Raw genomic sequence first — 8508 nt, forward strand, 5'->3', positions numbered from 1 at the left:
CATAGCTTCACACACAGCCCCCCTGTACATAGCTTCACACACAGCCCCCCTGTATATAGCTTCACACACAGCCCCCCTGTAGATAGTTCCAGATACAGCCCCCCTGTATAGTTCCAGATACAGCCCCCCTGTAGAAAGTTCCAGATACAGCCCCCTGTAGATAGCTCCACACACAGACCCCCTGTAGATAGCTCCACACACAGACCCCCTGTACATAGCTCCACACACAGACCCCCTGTACATAGCTCCACACACAGACCCCCTGTTCATAGCTCCACACACAGACCCCCTGTACATAGCTCCACACACAGACCCCCTGTACATAGCTCCACACACAGACCCCCTGTACATAACTCCACACACAGACCCCCTGTTCATAGCTCCACACACAGACCCCCTGTACATAGCTCCACACACAGACCCCCTGTACATAGCTCCACACACAGACCCCCTGTACATAACTCCACACACAGACCCCCTGTTCATAGCTCCACACACAGACCCCCTGTACATAGCTCCACACACAGACCCCCTGTACATAGCTCCACACACAGACCCCCTGTACATAACTCCACACACAGACCCCCTGTTCATAGCTCCACACACAGACCCCTGTACATAGCTCCACACACAGACCCCCTGTACATAGCTCCACACACAGCCCCCTTGTAGATAGTTCCACACACAGCCCCCCTGTAGATAGTTCCACACACAGCCCCCCTGTAGATAGTTCCAGATACAGCCCCCCTGTAGATAGTTCCAGATACAGCCCCCCTGTAGATAGCTCCACACACAGCCCCCCTGTACATAGCTCCATACACAGACCCCCTGTAGATCGCTCCACACACAGCCCCCCTGTAGATCGCTCCACACACAGCCCCCCTGTATATCGCTCCACACACAGACCCCCTGTAGGTAGTTCCACACACAGACCCCCTGTACATAGCTTCACACACAGCCCCCCTGTACATAGCTCCACACACAGACCCCCTGTAGATCGCTCCACACACAGCCCCCCTGTAGATCGCTCCACACACAGCCCCCCTGTAGATCGCTCCACACACAGACCCCCTGTAGGTAGTTCCACACACAGACCCCCCTGTAGGTAGTTCCACACACAGCCCCCTGTAGATAGTTCCACACACAGCCCCCCGTAGATAGTTCCACACACAGCCCCCTGTAGATAGTTCCACACACAGCCCCCCTGTAGATAGTTCCAGATACAGCCCCCCTGTAGATAGTTCCAGATACAGCCCCAGTGCATAGCTTCACACACAGCCCCCCTGTATATAGCTTCACATACAGCCCCCCTGTACATAGCTCCACACACAGCCCCCTTGTACATAGCTCCACACACAGCCCCCCTGTACATAACTTCACACACAGCCCCCCTGTACATAGCTCCACACACAGACCCCCTGTACATAGCTCCACACACAGACCCCCTGTACATAGCTCCACACACAGACCCCCGGTAGATAGCGCCACACACAGACCCCCCTGTAGATAGCGCCACACACAGACCCCCCTGTAGATAGCCACACACAGACCCCCCTGTAGATAGCTCCACACACAGACCCCCCCTGTAGATAGCGCCACACACAGACCCCCCTGTAGATAGCGCCACACACAGACCCCCCTGTAGATAGCTCCACACACAGACCCCCCCTGTAGATAGCGCCCCACACAGACCCCCCTGTAGATAGCGCCACACACAGACCCCCCTGTAGATAGCGCCACACACAGACCCCCCTGTAGATAGCGCTGTCTAAGTGTCATACTGTCAAAGTGTCCTGGCAGTTATACATGGCAGTTGCACAGGGTCAGTGACAGGTAAGCTGCATTACCAAACCAGACAAACTAGCCCACGCTCTCAATATTAGATTTCTAACTGTCTGTAAACAAACATGTTTGCCACCGCTCTCATTATTATAGCTGCTCTTGGTTTTCAATCCTATCGCCCATTTAAGACTTGCCCAAAAACAGTCCGCATCAGTCCTTCTCTCCTGGCCTCACCCATGTACAGCTCCCATTCACTATTCACTTTCCTCAGTCAACTTAACCCATCTCATCCCACTGCCCAACATAAAAAACGCTCTCATAAATCACAGAACCATCTGCTGTCTCTCTCCATTCTCCTGCTATTAGCTGCAGGGGACATCTCTCCCAACCCTGGGCCTCCCTTTTCTTCTGCCAAGCTCAACCACTTACCTGCCACACATAGAAACCCTGCAAATCTTCTTGCCATTACTTGTATGTCTTCTCCTGTCTCTTTTAACTGTGCTCTCTGGAACTCTCGGTCCGTGTGCAACAAACTCACCTTTATTCATGACTTATTCCTTTCTAACTCTCTCAACCTTCTGGCTCTTACAGAAACATGGCTACACCTGTCTGACACTGCTTCCCCTGCTGCTCTATCTTATGGTGGTCTCCAGTTCTCTCATGCCCCCAGAACTGAGAACAGGCAGGGTGGAGGAGTAGGTATACTTCTTTCCCCACACTGCACTTTCCAGGTCATTCCCTTGGTCCCCTCACTCACATTTCCCTCTTTTGAAGTCCACACCCTCAGACTCTTTCACCCTTTTCCCCTCCGAGTGGCAGTTGTCTACCGCCCACCGGGCTCACCCCGCCAATTCCTGGATCATTTTGCTGCCTGGCTTCCACAATTTCTATCCTCTGAAACACCCACTATCATCATGGGTGACTTCAACATCCCCATTGATAACCCAATCTCCTCATCTGCCTCCCAGTTTCTATCTTTAACCTCGTCCCTCGGTCTGTCACAACTTACTAACTCTCCTACACATGAAGACGGGCATTCACTTGACCTGGTCTTCTTCCGGCTCTGCTCAGTTTCTGACTTTATTAACTCTCCTCTCCCGCTTTCTGACCACAATCTTCTCTGCTTTACTATCAAATATTCTCTGCCTCCTCAGGTCCTCCCTACGTATCAGACATACAGAAATCTACATGCCATTAACACTGTGAAACTCATAGACAGTCTACAGTCCTCATTGTCCCCTATCTCTTCCCTCTCCTGTCCCAATCTGGCTGCCAAACTTTATAATAACACTCTCAAAAATGCATTGGATGAAGCAGCCCCCACTACACTCCGAACCACCCGACAAAGACGACGACAACCCTGGCACACGCCTCAATCCCGCTTTCTTCAGCGGTGCTTGAAATGTGCCGAACGACTGTGGAGAAAATCGCATTTGGATGCAGATTTCCTCCATTACAAATTTATGCTCAAATCTTACAACTCTGCCCTTCACCGCGCCAAACAAGTCTACTTCACTTCTCTCATCTCCACACTATCTAATAATCCAAAACGCCTCTTTGATACTTTTCACTCCCTCCTTAGTCCTAAAGTGCAGACGCCAATCACAGATCTCAGTGCTGAAGACCTGGCCAATTATTTTAAAGTTAAAATTGACAACATCCGGCATGATATTATCTCCCAGTCCCCTAGTAACATCGATCCCCTTCCCCCCCACACTCCCTCTTCTTCACTCTCAGCATTTGACCCAATAACTGAAGAAGAAGTCTCGAGGCTCCTCTCTTCTTCTCGTCCTACTACCTGCCCTAGTCATCCTGTCCCCTCACACCTCCTTCAGTCCCTCTCCCCAGCTGTCACTAGTCACCTGACTAAAATATTTAACCTCTCTCTTTCCTCTGGTATCTTTCCCTCCGCTTTTAAACATGCCATTATAAACCCATTATTGAAAAAACCAACACTTGACCCATCCAGCGCTGCCAACTACCGACCAGTCTCTAATCTGCCCTTCATCTCCAAACTCCTGGAACGCTTGGTCTACTCTCGCCTTATCCGCTATCTCTCTGCTAACTCCATTCTTGACCCCTTACAATCTGGTTTCCGCACTCTACACTCCACAGAAACTGCCCTTACTAAAGTCTCAAATGATCTCTTGGCGGCTAAATCGGACGGTAAATCCTCTCTCCTGATTCTTTTGGATCTCTCTGCAGCCTTTGACACTGTAGACCACAAACTCCTACTTAACATGCTCCACTCTATTGGCCTCAAGGACGCGGCTCTCTTTTGGTTTTCCTCCTATCTCTCTGACCGCTCATTCAGTGTGTCATTTGCTGGTTCCACTTCTTCTCCTCTTCCCCTTGATATCGGGGTTCCTCAGGGATCAGTCCTAGGTCCGCTCCTCTTTTCTCTCTACACAGCTCCTATTGGACAAACCATCAGCAGATTTGGCTTCCAGTACCATCTCTACGCTGATGACACCCAATTATATACCTCTTCCCGTGACATCACCCCTGCTCTAATACAGAACACCAGTGATTGTCTGTCCGCTGTCTCTAACATCATGTCCTCTCTCTATCTGAAACTGAATCTTTCTAAAACTGAGCTGCTTGTGTTCCCACCATCTACTAACCTCCGTAAACCTGATGTCTCCATCTCTGTGTGTGGCACTATCATAACTCCTAAGCAGCACGCCCGCTGTCTCGGGGTTATTTTTGACTCAGATCTTTCCTTTACTCCTCACATACAATCACTTTCACGCTCCTGTCATTTTCACCTCAAAAACATCTCCAGAATCCGCTCTTTTCTTACGGAAGAAACTGCCAAAACTCTCATTGTTGCTCTGATTCACTCTCGTCTTGACTACTGTAACTCATTACTAGTCGGTCTTCCCCTCACTAAACTCTCCCCTCTCCAATCTATCCTCAATGCAGCAGCCAGGCTCATCTTTATGACCAACCGCTACACCAACGCCTCTAATCTGTGCCAGTCACTGCACTGGTTGCCCATCCCCTTCCGAATAAAATTCAAACTTATTACTCTCACTCACAAAGCTCTCCACAGAGCTGCACCTCCTTACATCTCCTCCCTCATCTCTGTCTACCACCCTACTCGGGCTCTACGTTCTGCCAACGACCTTAGATTAAAATCCTCCATAATCCGAACCTCCCACTACCGTCTCCAGGATTTCTCTCGTGCTGCACCCGTCCTCTGGAATGTGCTACCCCAGACAATCAGATTAATTCCCAATATCCACAGTTTTAAACGTGCCCTGAAAACACATCTATTTAGACAGGCCTATAACATTCCCTAATCTGACTCCTTTCCATGGCCCTCCATTTAGATTAGTCATCAGAATAAGATTCCCTCACACTCCTTCTCTTCATGTCCGTCATACACGGATACTGGCTGGTGACCGGCTCATGCAGCTTTATGTTACCACCGCATGTGTATAAAAATGGCCGGACCATTGTACAGAACAAACACTATTACACTTTGTGTCTCCCTTATGTCCTCATAGTTTGTCAGCTCTTGCGAGCAGGGTCCTCACTCCCCAGGTTTGAATTGTAAATGAACTTTGTCACTATGTAATGTCTGATATTGTTTGTTTCATGTTCCCTCTAAATTGTAAAGTGCTGCGTAATATGTTGGCGCTATATAAATAAAGATTATTATTATTATTATTATAGCGCCACACACAGACCCCCCCTGTAGATAGCGCCACACACAGACCCCCCTGTAGATAGCGCCACACACGGACCCCCCTGTAGATAGCGCCACACACAGACCCCCTTGTAGAAAGCACCACACACAGAGCCCCTTTACATAGCTCCACACACAGACCCCCTGTAGATCGCTCCACACACAGCCCCCCTGTAGATGGCTCCACACACAGCCCCCCTGTAGATAGTTCCACACACAGCCCCCCTGTAGATAGTTCCACACACAGCCCCCCTGTAGATAGTTCCACACACAGCCCCCCTGTAGATAGTTCCACACACAGCCCCCCTGTAGATAGTTCCACACACAGCCCCCCTGTAGATAGTTCCAGATACAGTCCCCCTGTAGATAGTTCCAGATACAGCCCCCCTGTAGATAATTCCACACACAGCCCCCCTGTAGATAGTTCCAGATACAGTCCCCCTGTAGATAGTTCCAGATACAGCCCCCCTGTAGATAGCTCCACACACAGCCCCCCTGTACATAGCTTCACACACAGCCCCCCTGTACATAGTTCCACACACAGACCCCCTGTAGATCGCTCCACACACAGCCCCCCTGTAGATAGTTCCACACAGCCCCCCTGTAGATAGTTCCACACACAGCCCCCCTGTAGATAGTTCCACACACAGCCCCCCTGTAGATAGTTCCACACACAGCCCCCTGTAGATAGTTCCAGATACAGCCCCCGTGTAGATAGTTCCAGATACAGCCCCCCTGTAGATAGTTCCAGATACAGCCCCCCTGTAGATAGTTCCAGATACAGCCCCCCTGTACATAGCTCCACACACAGCCCCCCTGTACATAGCTCCACACACAGCCCCCCTGTACATAGCTCCACACACAGCCACCTGTACATAGCTTCACACACAGCCCCCCTTTACATAGCTTCACATACAGACCCCCTGTACATAGCTCCACACACAGACCCCCTGTACATAGCTCCACACACAGACCCCTGTACATAGCTCCACACACAGACCCCCTGTACATAGCTATACACACAGACCCCCTGTACATAGCTCCACACACAGACCCCTGTACATAGCTCCACACACAGCCCCCCTGTACATAGCTCCACACACAGCCCCCCTGTACATAGCTCCACACACAGCCACCTGTACATAGCTCCACACACAGACCCCCTGTACATAGCTCCACACACAGACCCCCTGTACATAGCTCCACACACAGACCCCCTGTACATAGCTCCACACACAGACCCCCCTGTACATAGCGCCACACACAGACCCCCTGTACATAGCTCCACACACAGGCCCCCTGTAGATAGCTCCACACACAGACCCTCCTGTAGATAGCGCCACACACAGACCCCCCTGTAGATAGCGCCACACACAGACCCCCCTGTAGATAGCGCCACACACAGACCCCCCTGTAGATAGCGCCACACACAGACCCCCCCTGTAAATAGCGCCACACACAGACCCCCCTGTAGATAGCGCCACACACAGACCCCCCTGTAGATAGCGCCACACACAGACCCCCCTGTAGATAGCGCCACACACAGACCCCCCTGTAGATAGCGCCACACACAGACCCCCTGTAGAAAGCGCCACACACAGACCCCCCTATTGATTAGCGCCACACACAGACCCTACTGTAGATAGCGCCACACACAGACCCCCCTGTAGATAGCGCCAGACACAGACCCCCCTGTAGATAGCGCCAGACACAGACCCCCCTGTAGATAGAGCCAGACACAGACCCCCCTGTAGATAGCGCCAGACACAGACTCCCCTGTAGATAGCGCCAGACACAGACCCCCCTGTAGATAGCGCCAGACACAGCTCCCACCTGTAGATAGCGCCAGACACAGCCCCCCTGTAGATAGCGCCAGACACAGCCCCCCCTGTAGATAGCGCCAGACACAGCCCCCCCCTGTAGATAGCGCCAGACACAGCCCCCCCTGTAGATAGCGCCAGACACAGCCCCCCCTGTAGATAGCGCCAGACACAGCCCCCCCTGTAGATAGCGCCAGACACAGCCCCCCCTGTAGATAGCGCCAGACACAGCCCCCCTGTAGATAGCGCCAGACACAGCCCCCCCTGTAGATAGCGCAAGACACAGCCCCCCCTGTAGATAGCGCAAGACACAGCCCCCCCTGTAGATAGCGCCAGACACAGCCCCCCCTGTAGATAGCGCCAGACACAGCCCCCCCTGTAGATAGCGCCAGACACAGCCCCCCCTGTAGATAGCGCCACACACAGACCCCTGTACATAGCTCCACACACAGACCCCCTGTACATAGCTCCACACACAGACCCCCTGTAGATAGCGCCACACACAGACCCCCTGTACATAGCTCCACACACAGACCCCCTGTACATAGCTCCACACACAGACCCCCTGTACATAGCTCCACACACAGACCCCCCTGTACATAGCTCAACACAGACCCCCTGTACATAGCTCCACACACAGACCCCCTGTACATAGCTCCACACACAGGCCCCCTGTAGATAGCTCCACACACAGACCCCCCTGTAGATAGCGCCACACACAGACCCCCCTGTAGATAGCGCCAGACACAGCCCCCCCTGTAGATAGCGCCACACACAGACCCCCTGTACATAGCTCCACACACAGACCCCTGTACATAGCTCCACACACAGACCCCCTGTACATAGCTCCACACACAGACCCCCTGTACATAGCTCCACACACAGACCCCTTGTACATAGCTCCATACACAGACCCCCTGTACATAGCTCCACACACAGACCCCCTGTACATAGCTCCACACACAGACCCCCCTGTACATAGCGCCACACACAGACCCCCCTGTACATAACTCCACACACAGACCCCCTGTACATAGCTCCACACACAGGCCCCCTGTAGATAGCTCCACACACAGACCCCCCTGTAGATAGCGCCACACACAGACCCCCCTGTAGATAGCGCCACACACAGGCCCCCCTGTAGATAGCGCCACACACAGACCCCCCTGTAGATAGCGCCACACACAGACCCCCCTGTAAATAGCGCCACAC

This window comes from Rhinoderma darwinii, chromosome 1 (assembly GCF_050947455.1).
Source record: "Rhinoderma darwinii isolate aRhiDar2 chromosome 1, aRhiDar2.hap1, whole genome shotgun sequence".
NCBI classification, from domain to species: Eukaryota; Metazoa; Chordata; class Amphibia; order Anura; family Rhinodermatidae; genus Rhinoderma; species Rhinoderma darwinii.